Genomic DNA, 22,043 nt, shown 5'->3' with positions numbered 1-22,043 from the left:
AGATTACTTCAAGATTTGAGAGATTTCTCAAATAAAAGCTTGTTGTTTATGACTGGTATACCTAGGGTTTCCATAGCTTCAAGAGATCAAGAAAAGGTGAAAGATCAAGTGAAAGATGGTGTATACTCTACAATAGCACTCCATTTGTCCACCTAATGAAGAGCATAGCATCCAAATGAGCCACATTTGATAATCAAGAGGGGGGCTGAAAATTAGTGCAAATTTTTGGAAACTCCAAGCTTATACAACGTGATGATAAAGATGACAAAGTACCAATAGCTATTCAATCTCAAGCTTAAGACTCATATTTTCATCCTATATAGGTCTCATAAGGAGTAGAAGTCATGGGAAGGAGATATCAAAAGAAATCTCCATGGAAGCTTTCATAAAGAAGCTTGGAAGAAGCAAGAGAAAGCCTGTTACAAAAAGTAACTCTTCTTTTTCTCAAAGTAGTAGGGTTTTTGGTGTCCTCCAGCCATTTGTGGCTCTTTTTTGTCCAAGGAAGCTCCATAATGGCCCTGAAAATGACTGCAACCTGCTAAAGTGGCAATAAGCCTCCATTTTCCACCATATCCCTATCAAGATACTCATAAATAACCACGGTTGAAAATGGTGTCAAGATGTAACCAAGTCCTAAAACTAAATTTCTTCTCCAGTTACACTGTGTTGAAGCTTGTAATCAATCTTTCCATGAAAAATGACCTCCCAAGCAAGATCAAACCATGAAAATGAGTGAACTAAAACCTTGCCTTGGATCAAAGCAAGGCTCTGATACCAATGTAATAAAGGATTCTTAACCTAAACTGATTTAGCCTAATTCTAGCCTATGAACATGAAATTGACAAGAAATTGGCAAGAAACCATAGCTAGAACTGTCATTAACTATGAAATGAAATGGTTATAAGGGAAGAAAAAAACCAAACTTCTTGTTCCAAAATAGCATGCTCCCAAATTTAGTGGTTTCTCCCCTATTTATAGGTAACCCTAATCTAACCTTAGCAAGCCTTAAAGTTCCTACATTACAATCACACCATGCTTGCAAAGAAATACAAGAAATACACCATGTTTGTAAGGAAGCCATAGCCAAGGTAGCTAGGCATGAAATAGTATTGCCATGGAAGACTGATAATCATAGATGTAAGTTGCAACATGAATCATCACCTCATGTCAAGGTGGGACATGGTATGCACCCCATATCTTGGTGGCTAAGAGCATGCACCCTCTTAGTTGGTGGGAGGAAGGAACCTCAAAGAATGTATTGATTTAAATGGCAAAAAGATCCCCCACAAGTTACATCTCCACCTTTTATACTTAACCCTAGCCTACTCTAGACTAAGGTGACTTATGCTTTATTACAAGCCATCCCGGCCTAAAAGAGCTTTGTCCTCAAAGTTGAATTAGAAACAAATTACAAGGATGATCACAAAGATAGCATGAAGCATTTGGAATCATGATGAAATAAAGCTCCATGTTGATGAAGATCAAAGAAGTTGATGAAGATGGACTGCATAAATGGAACTAACTGCTGTAAACTATCCAAAATAGGTTGTAGTACAAAATTGGCCATATCTTGAGCTAGAAGTGGCGGATTTCCATATGCGAGACATAGAAATGTAGAGGAAAACATGTAGTATCCAACCATGCCTTCAAAATCAAATTTTGATGCCGATAAGACAATTTACTTCCTCACAGAAATTTAATATAGCAAGCTATTTACTACCCTGTTTATGAATTGTCCTCTTGCTTAAGCCATGGAAATTGTTCCAAATATGATGCTTGTTGCCATGAAGACTCTTCAATAGGAAAACCCTTCCATTTGATAAGGTATTACACAAGAATGCGGTTCCTTAGAACCTTCTCCTGCTTGCCAATAATCTTCTCGAGTTCATAGATGATCAAACCATCATCATCCAAGGGAGGTAGTTCTTCAAGAACTTGAATTTGAGGTCCCACATACTTTTTAAGCTGAGACACATGAAATACATTCTGAATTCTTGTGTTTGAAGGTAAATCTAGTTGATAAGCAAGATCCCCAACTCTCTTGATAATACAATAAGGACCATAAAACCTATGAGCAAGTTTGTTGTGTCCTCCTTTAAGAGAAGCATAACGTGACTTGGGAACCTTCAAAAATACCCATTCATCTTCCTCAAACTCCATGTCTTCTTTTCTCATCCGCATAGACCTTCATTGTCTATTGAGCTTTATGAATGTTGTCCTCGCATTGCTTCATAAGGGCCTCCATCTTTTCCAACTCCTTACGTGCTTGTGAATTTACATCTTCATGAAACAATGTGGAGGGTACTTGTACTTTGTAGCCATATAAAGCTTCAAAAGGAGACATTCCAATGCTCACATGGTAAGTATTGTTGTAACAAAACTCCGCAAGATGGAGCCATTGGTCCCATGCATTTTGTGTCTCGTGGCAAAAGTGCCTCAAATAAACTTCTAGTCATTTGTTAAATCTTTCAGTTTGCCCATCCGTTTGTGGATGATATGCGGTACTAGGAGTCAAAAGAGTCCCTTGAAGATAAAAAACTCCTCCAAAAGCTGCCCATAAACTTAATGTTGCGATCAGACACAATCTTAATTGGCAAACCATGAAGCTTGAAAATACATTCCACAAATTGTTGAGCCACTTGCTTTGCTGTAAATTGGGCCTTAGTAGGGATGAAATGGGTTGATTTAGTCAACCGATCAACTACCATATAAATGCTATTCCACCCATGCTTAGTTGCTAGGCAATCCCACAATAAAATCCATAGAGATATCAGCCCACTTGCCTTGAGGAATAGGAAGTGGCTGGAGTAATCCGCTGGGTAGAAGAGACGAGTCTTTATTTTGTTGACACGAAAGACATTGCATCAAATAGTCCTTGACATCCCGCCAAATTCCCTTCCAATAGAAGCTCTTATGGATGTTGTCAATGTTTTGAGCAACTCATGATGACCCGCTAAAGGTGAAGAATGCATCTCATGCAAAATACGGTCTTTGAAAGAGGATTGTGGTGTCAAGTAGACTCTACCATGATACCATAAAAGACTCTTGTGCCAATTGAAATTGGGATATTCTTCTCCTTTTTCTTGTTGAAATTCATTCATCATCTTTGATGCTTGCTCATCAAGAAAATATTCTTCTTGGATGTCATGAATCCAATCCTTATGTACAATTGAAATTGAAGACAAAAAACATGCCCACATATGTGATAAAGCATTCGCCATAACATTATCTTTTCTAGCCATGTAGGATATTTCAAAATCATAGCTTTGAAGAATAGCTAGCCACCTCCTTTGTTTAGGGGGAAAATTTGGTTGAGAAAGGAAGTATTTCAGCACATGATGATTGCTCTTCACCTTGAAATGGCTGCCATATATATAGTGATGCCACTTTTTGATAGCATGCAAAATTGCCAACGTCTCTTGTTCATAGACGTGTAGTGGATGTTCCTTGTCATCAAGCATGAGACTTTCATAGGCTATAACTCCATGGTCTTGATACAAAACAGCCCCAACTCCTCTTCCACTAGCATCCGCACATATAATGAATTCCTTAGAGAAATCTGGGCATACAAGAATAGGTGTTGAAACTAATAGAGATTTCAGCTCATTGAAGTTCTTGTTGGCTATGGAGTCCAAAAAGAAGGCCTCTTTCTTCAACCTATCGGTCAAAGGAGCCACCACATGAACATAATTTTTGATAAACCTCATATAGAATGAAGATAATCCAAGGAAACCTCTCAAGGAAGTGGAATTCGTAGGAGTAGGCCACTCTTTGACACATTTTACCTTGTTAGGATCCACACGAATGCCTTGCTCTCCCATAATGTGACCCAAGTATTCCACTTCATCTTCCATGAAAGAACACTTTGACATTGTGGCAAAGAGTGTGTCTTCGTAATGTGTCAAAGACCTCTTGCACATGCATTAAATGCTCATCCTCAGATTTGCTATAAATGAGGATATCATCAAAGAATACAATGACTGTTTTGAATGAGAATGGCTACAATATCTTATTCATGAGTACTTGAAAAGTAGCGGGCGCATTTGAAAGCCCAAATGGCATGACCAAGAAGTGATAAAACCCTCTTTCATTCCTAAAGGCTGTTTTATACTCATCTCCTTTCTTCATTTGAATTTAATGATAGTCCGAATGAAGATCAATCTTGGTGAAGACCTTTGCATCTTTGAGCTCATCCAAGAGGTCATCAATGCGAGGAATCGGGTATCTATTCTTCACCGGGACTTGTTAAGATCCCTACAATCAATGCACATGCGAAAATATCCATCTTTCTTCTTAACCAAGAGCACAGGAGAGGCAAACGGAGATTGACTTGGCTAAATTAAACCCATTTGCAGCACTTTAACTTGTCTTTCCACCTCTTCCCTTTCAAACTTTGACAAGCGATAGGGAGGTTTGTCTCTCTCTTTGGAGGCAAAGATGACGGTTGCTGAAATAAATCTTTGTATTCCTCCAATAGCTCTTCCATTCTTGGATCCCTTTGCTTTGAAGAAGATGATCGCTTATTTGGTGACTGCTCTTCATCTACTTTTGCAAGCAAAAGAGTGAATATGCATGACCATGCATTGATTTCGTTACGCATTTTCTTCATAGAGATGAGTTCCATTTGCTTTTGACCAATGTCCTTCGATATTGAAGGCTGTCCATTCCACATTTCTGCAAATGGAGCTCATCTCTATTATAGACATTGGTCATCCCTACAAATGTCCATTATAGGTTGTCCATTCCATTAGCTTGATTCATAAGCTCCATTAGCTACCTAAATCTTCAACGGCACTTGCAATTGTTGAGGAAGCAATCTCAACTCATGCAAAGATTTGGTATTAATGAAGCTATAGGTGCTGCCGTATCAATCAAAAGGTGAACGTTCTACCATTGATCAGCCCCTCAAGTCTAAGGGTGTTTTCTCCTTTACAATCGGTCCATGCATGATGAGAAATTGCACATAAAGAACCACCCAAATCAAAAGGAAAACTGTCCACAATATCGTAAAATTCATCATTATTTCCTTCATCTTCATCATGCATTTCTTCAACCATAGGGTTTGCTTCCACCTGAAATACATTCTCCTCTTCCCTTTCATCCTCATCTGGCTCATCGATAATAACAAAGTTAAGCTTGCTATTTTTGGATTTGCATTTCAACCTATGGTCTTGTGTCCACTTTTCTCTACACTTGAAACATAACCCTTTGGCCCTCATGTCTCTAATTTGTTCATTTGAAAGAACTTTGCTGTAAGTGTTATTCTAAGATCCCTTTTGTGCATTTTTAGCCCTTGCAAATCTCTGTTTTGCTTCAGCCATTGGTCTATAACCATTTCCTCCACTTGGTTTTGATCTATAAACCATTGGATATGTAGGAAACTTGTTGTAATTACTGTTGTAGGTACTAGTTCCCTTGCCTTCTTGCATATAAACATCCCTTTGCTGGCTGAAATGTGCTCCAACCCTTGAAGCTGATTAGGTAATGAATACCCTACACTTTTTGGTTGAACACCTATTGATTCTCTTCTATATTTCGATCCATACCTTTTAGCATATAAAATGGCTTCATGAATTGTCTTAGACTACATTGCACCTACTTCCGAAGAGAGGGCTGAATCTAAACCAAAGATGTATTTGTTTAACTTGGTAAAATCATCAATCCCTTCAATGTACATAGAAAGATTAAGGAACATATTAAAGTAATCATGAATGGATACACCCCTTTGTTGAAGACCATACCATCTTCTTTGCAATCTTTCTTTTTCCATTGGAGAGACAAACACTTTCAACATTGCCTTCTTAAAATCCTCCAAAGAAGCAAAATTGTGACCGACTCTTTGCATATATCTCCACCATGTATGCGAGTAGCCTTCAAGATAGAGTGTACAAAATAGATCTTGGCTTCATCATGGTGAGAAAAAAGTGTGAAATACATCTATATTTTTACCCATTCTTCTCACTTCGTTGGTGATGCATTATCCCCCTTGAAGTTAGAAATGGTAATCTTTTCTTTGTACTCCCTTTCATCATAAGTTGGTTGGAAATTGTTGGAGTGCTTCCCAAAAGATGATTGTCTCAAAAAATCTCTATTCATTGAATCTCTTCCAAAAGAGTTTGGTCTAGGATTATTACCACCATGATTTGGTTGTCCCAATCCAAAAGAATGATGCTGTCCATTAGTGGGCTGACCATAAAATGACTTATCTTTGTTGGTGATATCATCAAATGACATTCTTTCATCAAATCTTCCACTCTTATCATGAAAGTCCGATTCTTTTTGCTTGATGGTAGATTGAGAGGGAAAAGATTTGTAGAAGGGGTCACATCCATGAAACTCCTCATTCTCTTCTTCTCTTATTTCCTCCTCTTTTTCATGAGCGGCCTCACGTCTTGGATTGAATTGAGGACGGGCATGGTGCTTTGATGATATTGGTGGCTGGTAATGAGTACTCCTCAATGTGGATGGCTCTCCTTTCTCAAAGGTTGACATAATAGGCTAATCAATCCTCTTTTCTTTCATATTGGAGGGTTGGGCTGAAGTATTTTCAATATGAATAGTGGGTTTATTTGATGTAAAAGATGTGGTTTGAGTCTTCAAATCCTTGATAGCTGCTACTACATCCTTAAATCCACTCTTCATGAACTTGACCAACTGTTGAAGTCCTTCATCCACTTTGTTGGATATGTTCTCAATCTTCCCCAAAGATTTGGAAAGTTGCTCATATTGATCATGCATCCCAATGTTTAGCATACGCATCTCTCTTGAAATCATGTGATCTTCAAAAGGTTCGTGAGATTAGGGATTTCCATCATTACCCAATTGTACACTATGAGCATTACCAATGCTTACATCACCATCTTATTGGTCATGATTTAGGGCTTCATTAGTGTTGTTTTGATCATTGATGTATTCTTTGATATCTTCTTGAATGGTCTCCATGACTTAAACTTTTCTCTTGTGTTTGGCCATTAAGGATAGGTGTTGTCAAAATGATTGTGGGGAAAAAAATTGTCAATAACTTGCTTAGTATTGCACCAATGCCAATGGTTTATTAATCCAAAAAAATCTTATATATCAAGGATACTCTAGATTTAGCAAGATCTCATCTTGCAATAGGGTATATGGGTAAAATGAACTCAAAGACTAGAGCCCCTGTAAAAAACTTGGCAATAAATTTTGCACCCGATGTTCGATTACTAAAATTTTTGATTCAAATGAAAGCTTAACATCCCCTCTTCAAATCAAGCTATCAGGATCCAAAATCAAATCATGACATAATTTTTTGTAACAGAAACTATGTACTTATCTAGTGAATTCCTACAACCTGTTAACACCTTGTAGAGGCCCTGTTTCATCCTGAAATGAGTCCTCTATTACTTGTAGACCCCCAAAACAATTAATAGACCTATGATGGGCTGTAAGGCACCTGTAAGTATCCAATAAACACTTGCAATCGATAGGTACATGTTGGAAAGACCTGTATATCTGCCCAAGGATGTCACAAACTGCCTTGTTCGGTACCCCTAGTCTTCAAATCTTCATCCACTCTTTCCCAAGTGGTCTTCCATGGTCCACCACTTATGGTGATGATAAAACGGCAAGATGATCACCTAAATGGGCTCTGGAAGGTGTGCAAAGTTCCTTTTGGGCCAGGTTGTGCATCCCTATGGAGTCTTAAATAGCAAGGGAGGGTCACCTCTCTTTTGTCTTGCTATCTCATCTAGCTTTGAACTTTTTCCTCAGTCGGAATATGTTAGAAGATAGGCATAGGAATCCACTATAAGCAAGGGAGTATAAGGGCAAATGGGTGTGAATAGCCCTAGGGGCAAGGGAAATCCTAACCCTAGCTTGGCAGAGGCTATATAAACAGCATGGGTCACTATCAGGAGTGTGAGAGAGTGTACCCAAGTTGTACTCTAAGCAACTTAGTAAGCAAGATTTTGTTCTTGTACTTTGAGCTCTCTACTCCCTCTTGTGCACACATTCCAATGCTACAACTTTGATTTCAAACATCGTATCAGAGCCATCTCTGATCTGCCTAGCTTCCCTCAGCCTCAGCTATCACTAAGTGCACATGAGCTTTTATCTCCCTCAATAGCTGCCTGCAACCTACCTCCATTGGAGGACTTGGGGAGGACAAAGGAGGCCATATCTCCCTCTGATTTCTTCTAGGGATTTCTTGCCTATCCCAAGACGAATCAGCCTGGCACAATAAACCTTGGGATTAGTCGACATCGTGGGCAACATTGTCCAAATCTCAAAAACAACACAGTTTTTGACAACGTGGCGTCTTCAGGCGTGGCGTGGGCAGCAAGCGGTGCAATCTCCTTGACCACCATAGGGCTTCCATAGCCCCCCTAGTGGGCCATCTTCCCACAAGAGGGCTTTTGGAAGTTCCTCCCACAGAGAGAGATCTCTGCCAAACCCTAACTGTGTATCTTGTGGCATCCATAGCCAACAAGCTCTAAGCTTGGCATTTTTCACTTTTTTCACTCTGAGCTTCATTAACAGTGATTCTAATTACTGAAGCATATTCTCTAAAGCTTATTCCAGATCTAAAAGCTCTTGAGTATGCTCAATGGACATCACTAAGTGCATCGAGAAGCCGACTTCCAACCGGGTTTCATTCAAGCATTTCACTAAGCTTGACATTAGTGTTTCTAAACACTAATCATTAATCATATAATCATTTGCTTGCTGGGTATTTACTAACATCTAGTGAGTGTTATTTCTCTTCGTATATTGTTGTAAGGTTATGTGTACAATTATAAACGCATAGACTATAATACACTAAAAGTGTATTGCATATCTTGAGTGACTTTGTTTCAAGTACATTGGTCAATGAAATCAAAAGGATGAGTGTCATTGTACTCTCCTCAGAATCATCAACAACAAGCATTGAGATCATAGACCAACCATGTCCAACATAAGCTTCATCCACTAAGTCATACCACAAGGAGGAGCCTGAAGTCCAGTCTAGGTTTACTTCATTAAAACCTAAAAAGACTATTAAATCTCGGAAGAAGATTGCATGTAATAAAGGGCCACCACAGTCATACTTTGAAATATTACGTTTGTATGATTTTCAGCCTTTCTCTTCATTGCAAATTTGATTTCAAATTGTTTGATTTACTTTCGCATTCAATGGAAAATTTGTAAGGGATTAGACACTGCCCTTGTCCTAACAAGTGGTAAGACCTTCCCTATGACCACAACATATCCTGATGTCCGTCCTCAAATTCGAAAGTTTCATGGTAAAGATTTCCACCCATGGCAGGTACTTATAAAATACAAAATGATGGAGAGAGGGTAGTGGCCTCTCATTCAAGGCAGTAGAATTGTAAACTCTGCAAATCTGGTTGATATAGAGGATGACCAATGTGCTCAAGCAATCATAATGTTACACTTAGATGAATGGGATGAGCTTGAAAAATGGGATGAGCTTGAAAAATGTTACACTTCTAAAGAAAAATGGGATGAGCTTGAAAAGCTCTATGGAGCCATTGGTTCAAATACTAAAATCTTCATTAAAATTGAATTCTTTAGCTTAGAATATAAATCAGGAGAATATTTGGGAAAATTCATCTCTCACATGAAGGGACTTATGGCATAGCTTGCCTTTGTACAAGCTCCAATACATGAAGAAGATGCTATTGCTATTCTCCTAAAAGCTGTAAAACAGGTGTTTCCTACTCTTGTAACCACTCTCACCAACATTCCAGATCCTACATTGGCAAGTACCATTCAATCCTGTTTGGATGAAGAAAAGAGGAACCACAAAGAAAGTAGCAACAATTAGGCATCTTCAACTTCCCGTGATCAAGTATTGGTACATACAGCTCTCACTAGATGTTCTTTCTGCAAGAAAAAAAGACATCTTGTAAACAACTGTTGGAAGAAGTATCCCGAGAAGATGAAATGTAACAAATGCAAGAAGACAGGGCATATCACTAGTAAATGCCCCAACACTCCTAATATACCCAAAGAATTGGTGGCCAACTATGCCTCCAATCCATCTGAAGATCGACTGTTTTGACTCTTTAAATCATCTACCTAAAACACTCTTGTAAGCCTGATTTATAAAGGCATCCCAAGAAGGGGGGGGGGGGGGACATCTTACATGCCTTGTAATCCAATGCCATCCTAGCATTGAGGGGGGGTGTTAGAAGATAGGCATAGGAACCCACTATAAGCAAGGGAGTATAAGGGCATATGGGTGTGAATAGCCCTAGGGGAAGGGGAAACCCTAACCCTAGCTTGGCAGAGGCTATATAAACAGCCTATGGGTCACTATCAAGAGTGTGAGAGAGTGTACCCAAGTTGTACTCTAAGCAATTTAGTAAGCAAGATTTTGTTTTTGTACTTTGAGCTCTCTACTCCCTCTTGTGCACACATTCCAATGCTGCAACTCTGATTTCAAACATAATATACATGATAGAGCTAGTACTCTATTAATCAAAGTATGATATGAATGGCTAAATCAAAATATTGCCATTTCATGATATGCAAGAACAAAATGGAATAGGATTGAATTGAAATGGATATGTGATAATGAATACCTACATCAGTGACTCACTGCTTTAGAATTCTATTCCACTTAATGATTGATTCTTATTTTTAGCCATATTGCATTCAATCACATCAAGCAATTCAAGGTTAGGATTATCACAAATTTTCCAACAAATGGAAGGAATTAGCAACAATTTGCTACTGATTTTTATTGGGTAAGGTGAAAAGAATTCAGCATGACATCATTCAGCCCTAAGTTGGGTCTATATGCTATCAAATGGTAATTCTTAAATGAGATTACTCTTAATTATACCTTCTCAACAAATGGATGGCTTAAACAATTGGATTATAAAGGGATTAAGAGCAAAATTAAGAAATACATCTCGCATTGTTGAAGTAGATGATTATGGAAGCTCTAATACCCGTACGAGACTTGAAATTCTTGAACTCCTGCTTGATGTACCCAAGAATATCCTCAAATTACAATCCCCATGATGAATATGTAGCTCATAGACTCCAATTTCTCTTCAAGAAAGCTCCAATATCCAAAAGCTTGATAGAAGTGATCCTTGTAGCCTAAATGTGGCTGGAGATTTGAAAGGGAATCAATAATAAGCATCAAAAGGGGTAGAAGACTTCAATCCTTGATGGATAACTCTTCCATTGTAGCACATAAGCTTGCATATGTTGCCCATATACTTGCAATGCCAAGAAGAAGCCCTATTCTTGCAATATTGATACAAGACCATGAATTCTTGATATAGTCCCGTGCATAGAAGCTTTAGGATGCATCAAGAACCAAAAGCCCCATGAAAACATGCTTCAAAGATCAAAAATTCTAAAAATTCAAGTGGCTACCCTGTTTTGACTCATTTCAAGAGTAGAAGTGCTCTAATCTTGCAAGAAATCTTCTATGTCAATTCAATGAGTGCTGAAGAAGCTCAATGATGCTTGTTAGAACAAAAGCCCTCTGACACTTTGAAGAAATTTTAGAAAAACTCATTGTTGTCATAAATCTGTCATAGCCAGGGTTTGGGAGGTCAAGAATGATCAAGAGAGTGGGAGATAATTTAGTATGCTTGCTGGAAGACTTGAAGAATCCTTGTCAAAGCTTGTTAAAACCATGGCCAAGCTTATTTGCTGAAATTTTTCATGTAGGAGGGGAGGATCTGATAAGCGCAAATTGTGCAAATAGCCATTCTTGTCCTATGAATTGGAAGTTGCCTTAATCAAGGCATAAGGCTACTCTACATGTAGCTTATGGCATAGAGAATCAAGTTCTAGTGTCTCATGAGGAAGTAAAGATCATTGGAAGAAGATTGAAGCAGTGGAAGCCATGGATTCTTAGAGAAAAGCTTGAGAAGAGGAGAGAGAAAGTCTGCTTCTCAAAAGTAACTCTTCTTTTACCTCATTTAATCACTGTAGGTTATCCTTTTGTCCAAGAAGACTCCAAAATGACTTTCAAATGGACCACGACCTGCTAAAATGGCCTTGAGCTCGCCATTTTTCCTTCAAACTCCTTCGAATTCCACCAACTTAGTCCCGACTTGTTGAAGAATACTTCCACTAGTCACGGTTTGAACTGTACCTTGAACTGTACCAAACCTTGTGACTAAGTCTTGGTACTTCAGTTACATGTTTCCTGTCCCTATAATTAAATTATCCAAGAAAATAACTCTTCCCATGGATCAAAGTCCATGCTCTGATACCAATGTAATATACTAGTTCTCACAGTAAGTCAAATAGTTGGAAATTTATGAATTACACCATGCTTGCAAAGAAATACAAGAAATACACCATGTTTGCAAGGAATCCATAGCCAAGGTAGCTAGGCATGAAATAGTATTGCCATGGAAGGTTGAGAATCATGGATGTAAGCTGCAACATGAATACTCACCTCATGTCAAGGTGGGATATGGTATGCACCCCATATCTTGGTGGCTAAGAGCATGCACCCTCTTAGTTGTTGGAGGAAGGAACCTCAAAGCATATATTGCTTGAAATGGCAAAAAGATCCCCCACAAGTTACATCTCCACCATTTATACTTAACCCTAGTCTACTCTAGACTAAGGTCACTTATGCTTTATTACAATCAATGAAACATGCAAAGACCTTGGTGTTGACGAGGGCTTTGAGGGAAAGGGTCTTTCTCTCGGCAAGATCATCTGGACTGTGACAAGAAAAGTTTCTATGGGTGTGCTTGGGATCAAGAGACCCTTTCTTATATCAAGGTCTAGTTGTATAGTCTCATTTACAACCAGACATCCTCATTTTCCTGCTTAAGGATGGTTGTAGCAACTCTTGGGGTTCTTGCCCTCTTATTTAGGCAATTTAGGCTGATGTGTCCAGGATTTCCACAATATAGGCATAGATGATTCTCTCTTTATCTTTGCTTTTCTTGTGGGGTCAAGGGCTGAAATTTAGTATTATCTATTTGCATCGGTTCAGGCTTGGTTTCTTCTCTGATTGGGTCTCTAATTGGAGCTGGGTCCCATTGACGAGGCCTTAATATTTCTCAATTTTCTTGCTTCCTCTTGAATAATCTATTATCACACTAGATGGTTTGCATGATATGATCATTGAGCGTTTTTGCCTCAGGCATAGTGAGCATGAGGTCCTTGATGTCATCTCGAAGACCCCATCATCTGAATTGGTTGATAAAATACTCCTCATGCTAAGTGAGGTTATAGATTAATTGCCTAAATTCACATGCATAAGCAAAGGCAAGGTGATTACCTTGTCGTAGCTTTCGAAGTTTTGTTTTTGCTACTCAACCAGTGTTCGCATCTCCAAATGTGAAAGTAAGCTTGCAAAGAAATGCCTCATAGTTATGAAGTACTAGTGCATTCTTTTCCAAGATTGGGGTGAGCCATAATAAAGCTTGACCACAAAGCAATGTCCCAATGAATCCCACCTCATAAGCATCATTTAGATACCTATCTGATTGCATGTGGATATAGAGCTTTACATTTTGCAGGAATCCTCTAAACTTTGAACGATCACCATTGAACGTCTTTGGGCATGCTGATATTGGGTTCTCTTGTTGGGGATTAATAATCATGTGGAATCATTTGATCATTCTAATGCTAGGAGGCATATTCCATGGTGGATTCTGTGAGACCACGGTGGATTCTGTGAGTTTTTTATTCCACGGTGAATTCCATAAAACTATATTTATTTGTCGGGGCTCGTACACAAGGTGGATTCGTTGTGCAAGAAGTTGACGAGGATGCCTGCCCTTTTTGGGCATCATGTTAATTTAATGTGCACGTGGGTGATTCCATGGTATGTGATTTTGTAAAATACATATTTAAATTAATGGATGTTAATGAGTTTAGAGTGCACTCGTATTAAATTAAGGTTAGGACAAAGTTCTAACCTATTTATTTATTTTGTAGCTGAAGACTGCTATTAGGTATTCACTTTTGTCAGTTTAATTTTATTATTTTCTAACAATTGTGAATGCTTCAATTGATGTGTAGAGCAAGCAGTGGTGGCGTTGGGAAGCACTGGGTGATAGCGTGCATTCAAATTACCTAGAAGAAATGATCATTTTTTATGGGCTCGCATCTTATCATTAAAGGCGTGGCGCTAATATTTATTTAGGCACGCTTATTTATTGAAGTGCTTAACAAACATTTGTATCCATGGGTGCCCGATTTAAATATTTCATTATTGGACATTGTATTTGGGTTACAACCCGACTTTTGGGCCCCCCAACTGCTTTATTCTTTATTTGGACAAAAGCAAACACAAAAGCTAAAGCATGCTAATTGTAAAATTGGGCTATTTTTTGAGCTTTGAGATGAATAAATTTATAAATACATGCCTTGTGAAGTGCTCACACAAGGCATGGGGGGAGATTGTACCCAATTTGTCTTTTTGCCTCATGTCGTGCAAACTCTCTTCTTGCTTTTTATGAGTTCTAGTAGAGTTCTTTGTTCTCGGGGACCTTCTAGCGCTCGCTACATACGCATCCAACATCTGATTTGCACACCAGTGGTATCAGAGCGAAGCTGAGATCAAGGGGTTCCAATTTCTTACCATTTCGTGGAAGGCGAAGCTCTGGGACTAACGTGATCTACAGTTAGAACCATCAATATTAGTGTGTTCTTAGCACTTAAGAACCCCCTGCTGTGCTGTTGGATCGTGAAGGACCACTCTTTGACAGAGGACCACCGGGGAAGTTTCTTTGGAATATGTTTTCTTTTTAGAGTTAACAGAGAGTAAAAACTTCATTAAGATTAGCTTTAAGCTTTACAAAGCTTAAGCTTTTCTAAATTTGACGAATTGCTGCAAATGGACGTACTGATCGTCGCTGAATCAGACATCGAGATCCTCTCGACCTGCACGCTAAAATTTCGATTTGATAAGCTTTTTTACATAAAGCTTAAAGCTTATAATCTTTACTAAGGCTAAAATTTCAATTTTCAATCTTTCCCATAGTGATTGTTCACATTGAACCAACCCTAAACCGATTTTACAACTCTAGCAAGCCCCTGTTCATACTTGCACTCTGACAGAGACAATTTCCAACAAGCAAAGTGACATACGCAGTCTATTTCCTGCTTGGAAGAAGGCCTTTATCAATTACCATACTCGCAAAAGAAAAAAGACCACAAAAATCCATTTTTAAAAAAAGAAGCAAGCCTTGTAAACCTAACCTTGAGCTATGCTCATCTCGCTAACAAGATTTCGAGTGTGTGAGGCTGTTTGAAATTTTTCCAGGATGTCCGATCAAAATATGGAAGATTTTATAGCCGAAGGTGATTTATCGGAATCAACGATAGAGTAAAAATTGGACCTAATTATGATGCAGCTCCAAGAGGAAGGAAGAGCACGTCAAACTTTGCAAGCTCAACTGGCTACTCTTTAACGATCTACTGACCACCCATCAAGATGGACTGCAACCCGAAGATGTTATACGATGTACGATCCATGAGACACTCGAAGCACAATCTATCAGGAAAAAAGCCAAGATAAGTAAAAGAAATTTCAAATTCTATACTTTTAATGGGCTACATGATGGAAAAGCTGTTCTTGCTTTTATAAGTCAGTTTGATGATTATTTCCATGAAGAACAGTATGTCGAAAAAGACAAACTCAAGTGTGTCACTAACCATTTAGTGGATAGAGCATCATTATGGTGGACTGTTGTCCGCAAAAGTATTGATTGTCCTACTACTTGGGAGGCTTTTCAAAATAATTTTTTGCAGAATTTTCTTCCACCTCAATTCCATGAAAAATCAATCAAATAGTGGGATCTTCTGCAACAAAGAGATTGTGAGCCTATTTCATAGTACATTGAGTGTTTTTGGAATGCCTTATTGCAACTTCGAATGCTTGAAGATGTACCTAAGGCAATCCACGAGTGCAAGTTTATGTCTAGTCTTCTTGGTCACTTCTATGTGGAGGTGAACATGTTCAAGCCAATGACTCTCAAGGATGCGATTTCTTTGGCCCATGATGCTGAAGACAAAATTCAAGGATGAGAGAAGTGATCACAACAATTTCCAACTAATGGTAACTTCGATACAAAGCAATTCAATTCTAACTTTCGAAGATTCAATCAAAATCGCTTTATTCCTATTCTTTCCGTAAATCCTGGACACGACCCCCTACTTTACCATCAAACAAAAATTCAAATCCTAAGCCATCTTTCCAACCAAATTCCAACATACCTAAACTCCCAGCCATTACCAATAATGTTTCCAAAGCCAAGCCTATAGTCTGCTACAAGTGCCACCAACCTGGACACCTTGCAGTGAATTGTCAATCCAAAAAGCCAATTGTTCACATCAACTACTTGGGAGCGACTGAAGATGAAGACCATGAAAAAATGCAAGATTTCACGGAAGACGATGACAATATTAGTACTACTTCAGATACTTTACTAGGTATGCCAAATCCTCATTCATTATTAATGATGAAATGTCTTATGCATGGTAAAGAAAAGATTATTTTGCATGATGATGCGAGCACACATGATTTTATTTTTGCAAAATTGGTCAAAAAATTGAATTTCTGTACTGTTCCAACTCATTATCATATAAAGGCTGCATTCTTAAGCAGTAGATACAATGGTACACAAGAAGTTCATGCTTTAGAAATTAAAATTGGTGATTATGTTGAGCACATAAATTTCTTGGTTGTGCCTTTGCAAGCTAGTGACATTATCTTAGGAATGCCTTGGCGTCATAAATACAATCCCAATATAGATTATTCCACACATTCAATGAAAATTCATTCTAACGGAAAACAAAATCATATTACATGGTACACACACTTTAGATAATTTTCCATTGCTTAGTCAAACACAGGCTAAATGTGCATTAAGAAAAGGTAGTGAATCATATTTAGTATGGGCGAATGAAATTGAAGCTAAGGAAAATCAGATGCATCTTAGGCACGCACAATTTCTTTCACAATTTAAAGATTGTTTTGCTGGTGACTTACCACCTAGTTTACCACCTATACGTCCTGAAGATCATAAAATAGATTTAATTCGTGCTTCTCAACCACCATGTAAAGCACCTTATAGACACAATCAAATTGAACAGAAAGAAATCCAAGCTCAAGTTGAAGAATTGTTAACCTGAGGACTCATTAGGCCTAGTAGTTCTCCTTTTGGTGCACTTGTCCTATTAGTTAAGAAGAAAAATAATATCTATAGGATGTGCATTGACTATCGTGCCCTAAATAAGATCAATACTAAGAATATATATCCGATCTCTAGGGTAGACAACCTCATGGATAAACTACAATGAGCCACAATATTTAGCAAGATAGATCTCAAATTTGGATATCATCAAGTACGATTGGATACACTTGATATTTTCAAAAATGCATTTAGAACTCAATTTGGTCATTATGAATTCCTCGTTACGCCTTTTGGTTTAACTAATGCACCAACCACATTCAATCGTATGATGAATCACATATTTTTGAAGCATCAACATTGTGTAGTTGTTTTCTTTGATGACATATTGGTTTTCAATAAGAATGAGAACGAGCATTATGAACATTTATCTTTGGTTTTCAAATTATTGAAAGAGAATCAATTATATGTTAACCCTGTCCAAATCCAAATTGAATATTTAGGACATATTGTTTCTTCTGATGGTATTAAAGTTGATCCTAAAAAGATAGAAGCAATTTCAAATTGGCCAATTCCTAAAAATGTGCATGAGTTACGTTCTTTATGAGGTCTTGCTAGCTTTTACAAAAATTTTGTGAGAAAATTTTCATTGCTTGCATTACCTTTAACGAAATTATTAAAGAAAGGTATTGTATATCATTAGTCTGATAATCAGCAAAAGACTTTTGATTTACCGAGACATGCTTTAACCCATGCCCCTGTTTCGTAATTACCTGACTTTAATAGACCATTCTTCCTAGTAGTCACTGATACTAGCGGATCTAGAATAGGAGCTGTCCTTATGCAAGATTTACATCCAATAGCCAATTCTAGTTGCAAACTTAAATCCTTTGAGCTAAAGTATTCTACCTATGATAAGGAATTGTTAGTTGTAGTACAAGCTTAACGTCAATGGAAACACTATTTAATGGGATCTGAATACATGATCAAAACTGACCAATAAGATATCAAACATCTCCTTAGTTAGCCACAAATCTCTGATCGTCATATTAAATGGGCTGCTTTTATTCAAAAAATTTATCAACTTATCTAATATCAACCTGGAAAAGAGAATGTTGTTGCCGATGCCTTAAGTAGAAGACCAAGTATCCATAATATCTCTGTTATATCTTTTGATTCCCTTATCCCTATGAAAGATACCTATGACCAAGACCCCAGTTTTAAAGCTGATTGGAATAAATTAGTTGCTAATAATTGGATTCCAATAGATTCATTGTCTTATTCTGAAGGATTTATGTTTTATGAGAAAAGATTGTGTGCCACTGTTCCATTTAGATCATTTGTGTTGCACGAAATTCATTATCCCCCATATCAAGGCCATAGAGGTATTATTTCTACTTTATGTACATTGGTTGAAGATTTTTATTAGCCATAGATGGAATCTAATGTTTCTAACTTTGTATTTGAGTGTTTAATTTGTCAAAGAGTTAAGTGACACCATGGTAAGCAATAAGCTAAATGACCATGGAAACATATTTCAATGGATTTTATAATTGGTTTGCCTAACACCCTGCCTAACACCCAAGCTAATCATGATATGATTTGGACTATTGTAGATCACTTTAGCAAACAAGCATATTTCATTCCATGCAAGAAAACATTAACTGCATCTCAAGTTGTACAATTGTTTTTGAGAACTGGTTTCACTAACCATGGTTTACCAAAAGTTATTATTTTAGATCGTGATTCTAGATTTTACAATAATTTTTGGACCACTTTTTTTGCTAATTTAGGTACAAAGATTGATTTCTCATCTACATTTCATCTTGAAACTAATGGGCAAACAGAAGCTACTAGTAGTACAATATTAGATCTTTTGCGTGCATACACAATTTCAAAACCACAAACATGGGATACACACTTGCATCTACTTCAGTTTGCATACAATAATACACCACATATAGCTACACAGAAAGCACCTTTTGAAATCATTTATGGACATATATTGCCTACACTTGTTATATCATTGCCAAACAAAGTTAAAGCTACTGATAATATTGCCAATATGCATGCTACTATTTTTATTTAAGTCGAATACATGATTGCGAAAGCCCAACAATCATACACTAAACAAGCTAACAAGAAAAGAAAAGCTATGAGTTTCAAAGTTGATGATTATGTTTGGTTACGCATTGAAAAGAGAAGATTACAAAGTATTGAGAAACACCCTGTTGTTAAGTTAGCCCCTAGATTTTATGGACCTTTCAAGATCATTCACAAAATCAATGACAATGCATTTAAATTAGAACTGCCTCAACATTGGAAAATCCACAATACTTTTCACATCAATTTGTTACGATATTTTAGAGGCCAATTACCTATTCACACTCTCTATGAAAACCCTCATTTGTTAGAAGAAGAAACTGAAATCCTTGAACCTGAAACTATTCTAGACACTGATTTTATGACCGCTAGAATTGGCCGTAGATACTCTAGATATTTGGTTAAGTTTAAAAATCATCTTGTTGAAGAGGCCTAATGGATGCACGCCCACAGCCTAAGTGCTTACCCCTCACTACTCGCTCCACATTGAGCTAATAGCAATTGAGGACAATTGCTATCCCACCCCGGGGGTATGATGCCAAGAGGCATATTCCACAGTGGATTTTGTGAGACCACGGTGGATTCTATGAGTTTTTTATTCCACGGTGAATTTCGTGAGGTTTTTTGATGGATTCTGTAAAACTATATTTATTTGTCGGGGCTCGTACACAAGGTGGATTCCTTATGCGAGAAGTTGACGAAGACGTGTGCCCTTTTTGGGCGTCATGTTAATTTATTGTGCACGTGGGTGATTCCATGGCGGGTGATTTGGCAAAATACATATTTAAATTAATGGACATTTATGAGTTTAGAGTGCACTCATATTAAATTAAGGTTTGGACAGAGTTCCAATCTATTTATTTATTTTGTAGTTGAAGATTGCTAGGTATTCACTTTTGTCGATTTAATTTTATTATTTTCTAACAATTGTGAATGCTTCAGTTGATGTGTAGAGCAAGTGGCAGTGGCGTTGGTAAGCACTGGGCGATAGTGTGTATTCAAATTACCTAGAAGAAATTATCATTTTTGATGGGTACGTGTCTTATCATTAAATACATGACGTTAATATTTATTTAGGCGCTCATATTTATTGAAGCACTTGACAAACACTTATGTGCATGGGTGCTCGGTTTAAATATTTCATTATTGGACATTGTATTTGGGTATAGCTCGACTTTTGGGCCCCCCAACTACTTTATTCTTTATTTGGACAAAAGCAAACGCAAAAGCTAAAGCATGCTCATTGTAAAATTGGGCTATTTTTTGAGCTCTGAGATGGATAAATTTATAAATACATGCATTGTGAAGCGCTCACACAAGGCATGGGGGGAGATTGTACCCAATTTGTCTTTTTGCCTCATGTCGTGCAAACTCTCTTCTTGCTTTTTATGAGTTTTAGTAGAGTTCTTTGTTCTTGGGGACCTTCTAACGCTCACTACGTACGCATCCAGCATCCGATTTGCGTACCAAATTTCCTCTATAGTTCTACAAGTCTCGAATCTTGTCTTGCATCTCTTGAAGTGCAGGGCCTAGATGCATAGGGTGTTCTATTTAAAGTTGCACTTGCCGTTCATTCAAATCTTGAATTTGTTGTTGGAGGTTTTGAAGGGAGACTACGATTCTTTCAAGGGCCACCTCCATGGTGCTCAATATGGCTAGAAAGTAGTTTTGCCAAACTATTATGGGAGCACTAGATAGTGCTCGAGAGACTAGACTAGATGCAAGATTTGTTACCAGAATTCTAATTACAAGATAATCCCACGTCGGGGCACAAGGTACAATGATAACTTAACAAGATACAGAAAATCCCACAACTTGAGACCGTAGGTGTGGATACAAGATATCAGAATTATAAGATCTCCCTTGATGGGGATGAACAAGACATAAAGATAGTATTAGACAAGATATTATACTACGAGACTACAAGGTGACAAGACAACAAGAGTATAATGGAAGACAAGACAAGACTAGATACTATGACTAGACAAGAACTAGAAGTGGAACTCGAAGATGTTGTTTTCCATGAGAAGAAAATGCATAAGTAGCCTGAGTAGGTAGTTGAGGTATGGAGGGTGATATTTTAAGAGAAGCCTCCTGCTCTTGTATAGCTAGCTAGACAATGTGTAGAGCTGATGCTCCAATGGCCCATGACCATGATGTTAGATAGAATGTACAAGCTCCACAGCTTGCTGTGAGACATTCTACTAGAGATAGAGGTCCTCATGAGTTGTTTACACCCTCTATAGAGTATGTTATAGTGACAGATGCTAGTGAGCCTCTTACTTATGATGAGGCCATATATGCAAGTGTGATAGTCACACTTAGGAGAGGACCATACAGTTAGAGTATGACTTATTGCCAAAAAATCATACATGGAATTCGGTTACTTTACCTAATCAAAAGCGTGCTTTGCTATGCAAGTGGATGTACAAGTTGAAGACTACCCCTGGAAACCCCAAGCCAACATATATGGCCAAATTGGTTGCTAAGGGTGTTAAGTAGGAGCATGGTGTTGACTTCAATGAAGTCTTCTCTCATGTAGTCAAGATGACTAATCTACAATTGTTTTGGCTTTGTTTGCTCAACTAGATCTAAACCTTTATTAGTTGGATGTAAAGATGGCTTTCTTCATGGAATTTACATGATGAGATTCATATGCATCAACCTAAGGGCTTTGAGGAAAAAGGTAGGGAACACCTAAAATACAAGTTGAAAAAGAGCCTTTGTGGTCTTAAGTAGGCACCTAGAGAATGGTAACACAAGTTTGATGCTTTCATGCATTCACAAGGATATATCCATAGAGATATGGATCTGTGTTTATATACAAAG

The sequence above is a fragment of the Lygodium microphyllum genome, chromosome 26 (assembly GCF_053477565.2).
Source record: "Lygodium microphyllum isolate KBCC chromosome 26, Lygodium_microphyllum_v1.1.10, whole genome shotgun sequence".
Taxonomy (NCBI): domain Eukaryota; kingdom Viridiplantae; phylum Streptophyta; class Polypodiopsida; order Schizaeales; family Lygodiaceae; genus Lygodium; species Lygodium microphyllum.
Note: the sequence above shows the minus strand (reverse complement) of the source record.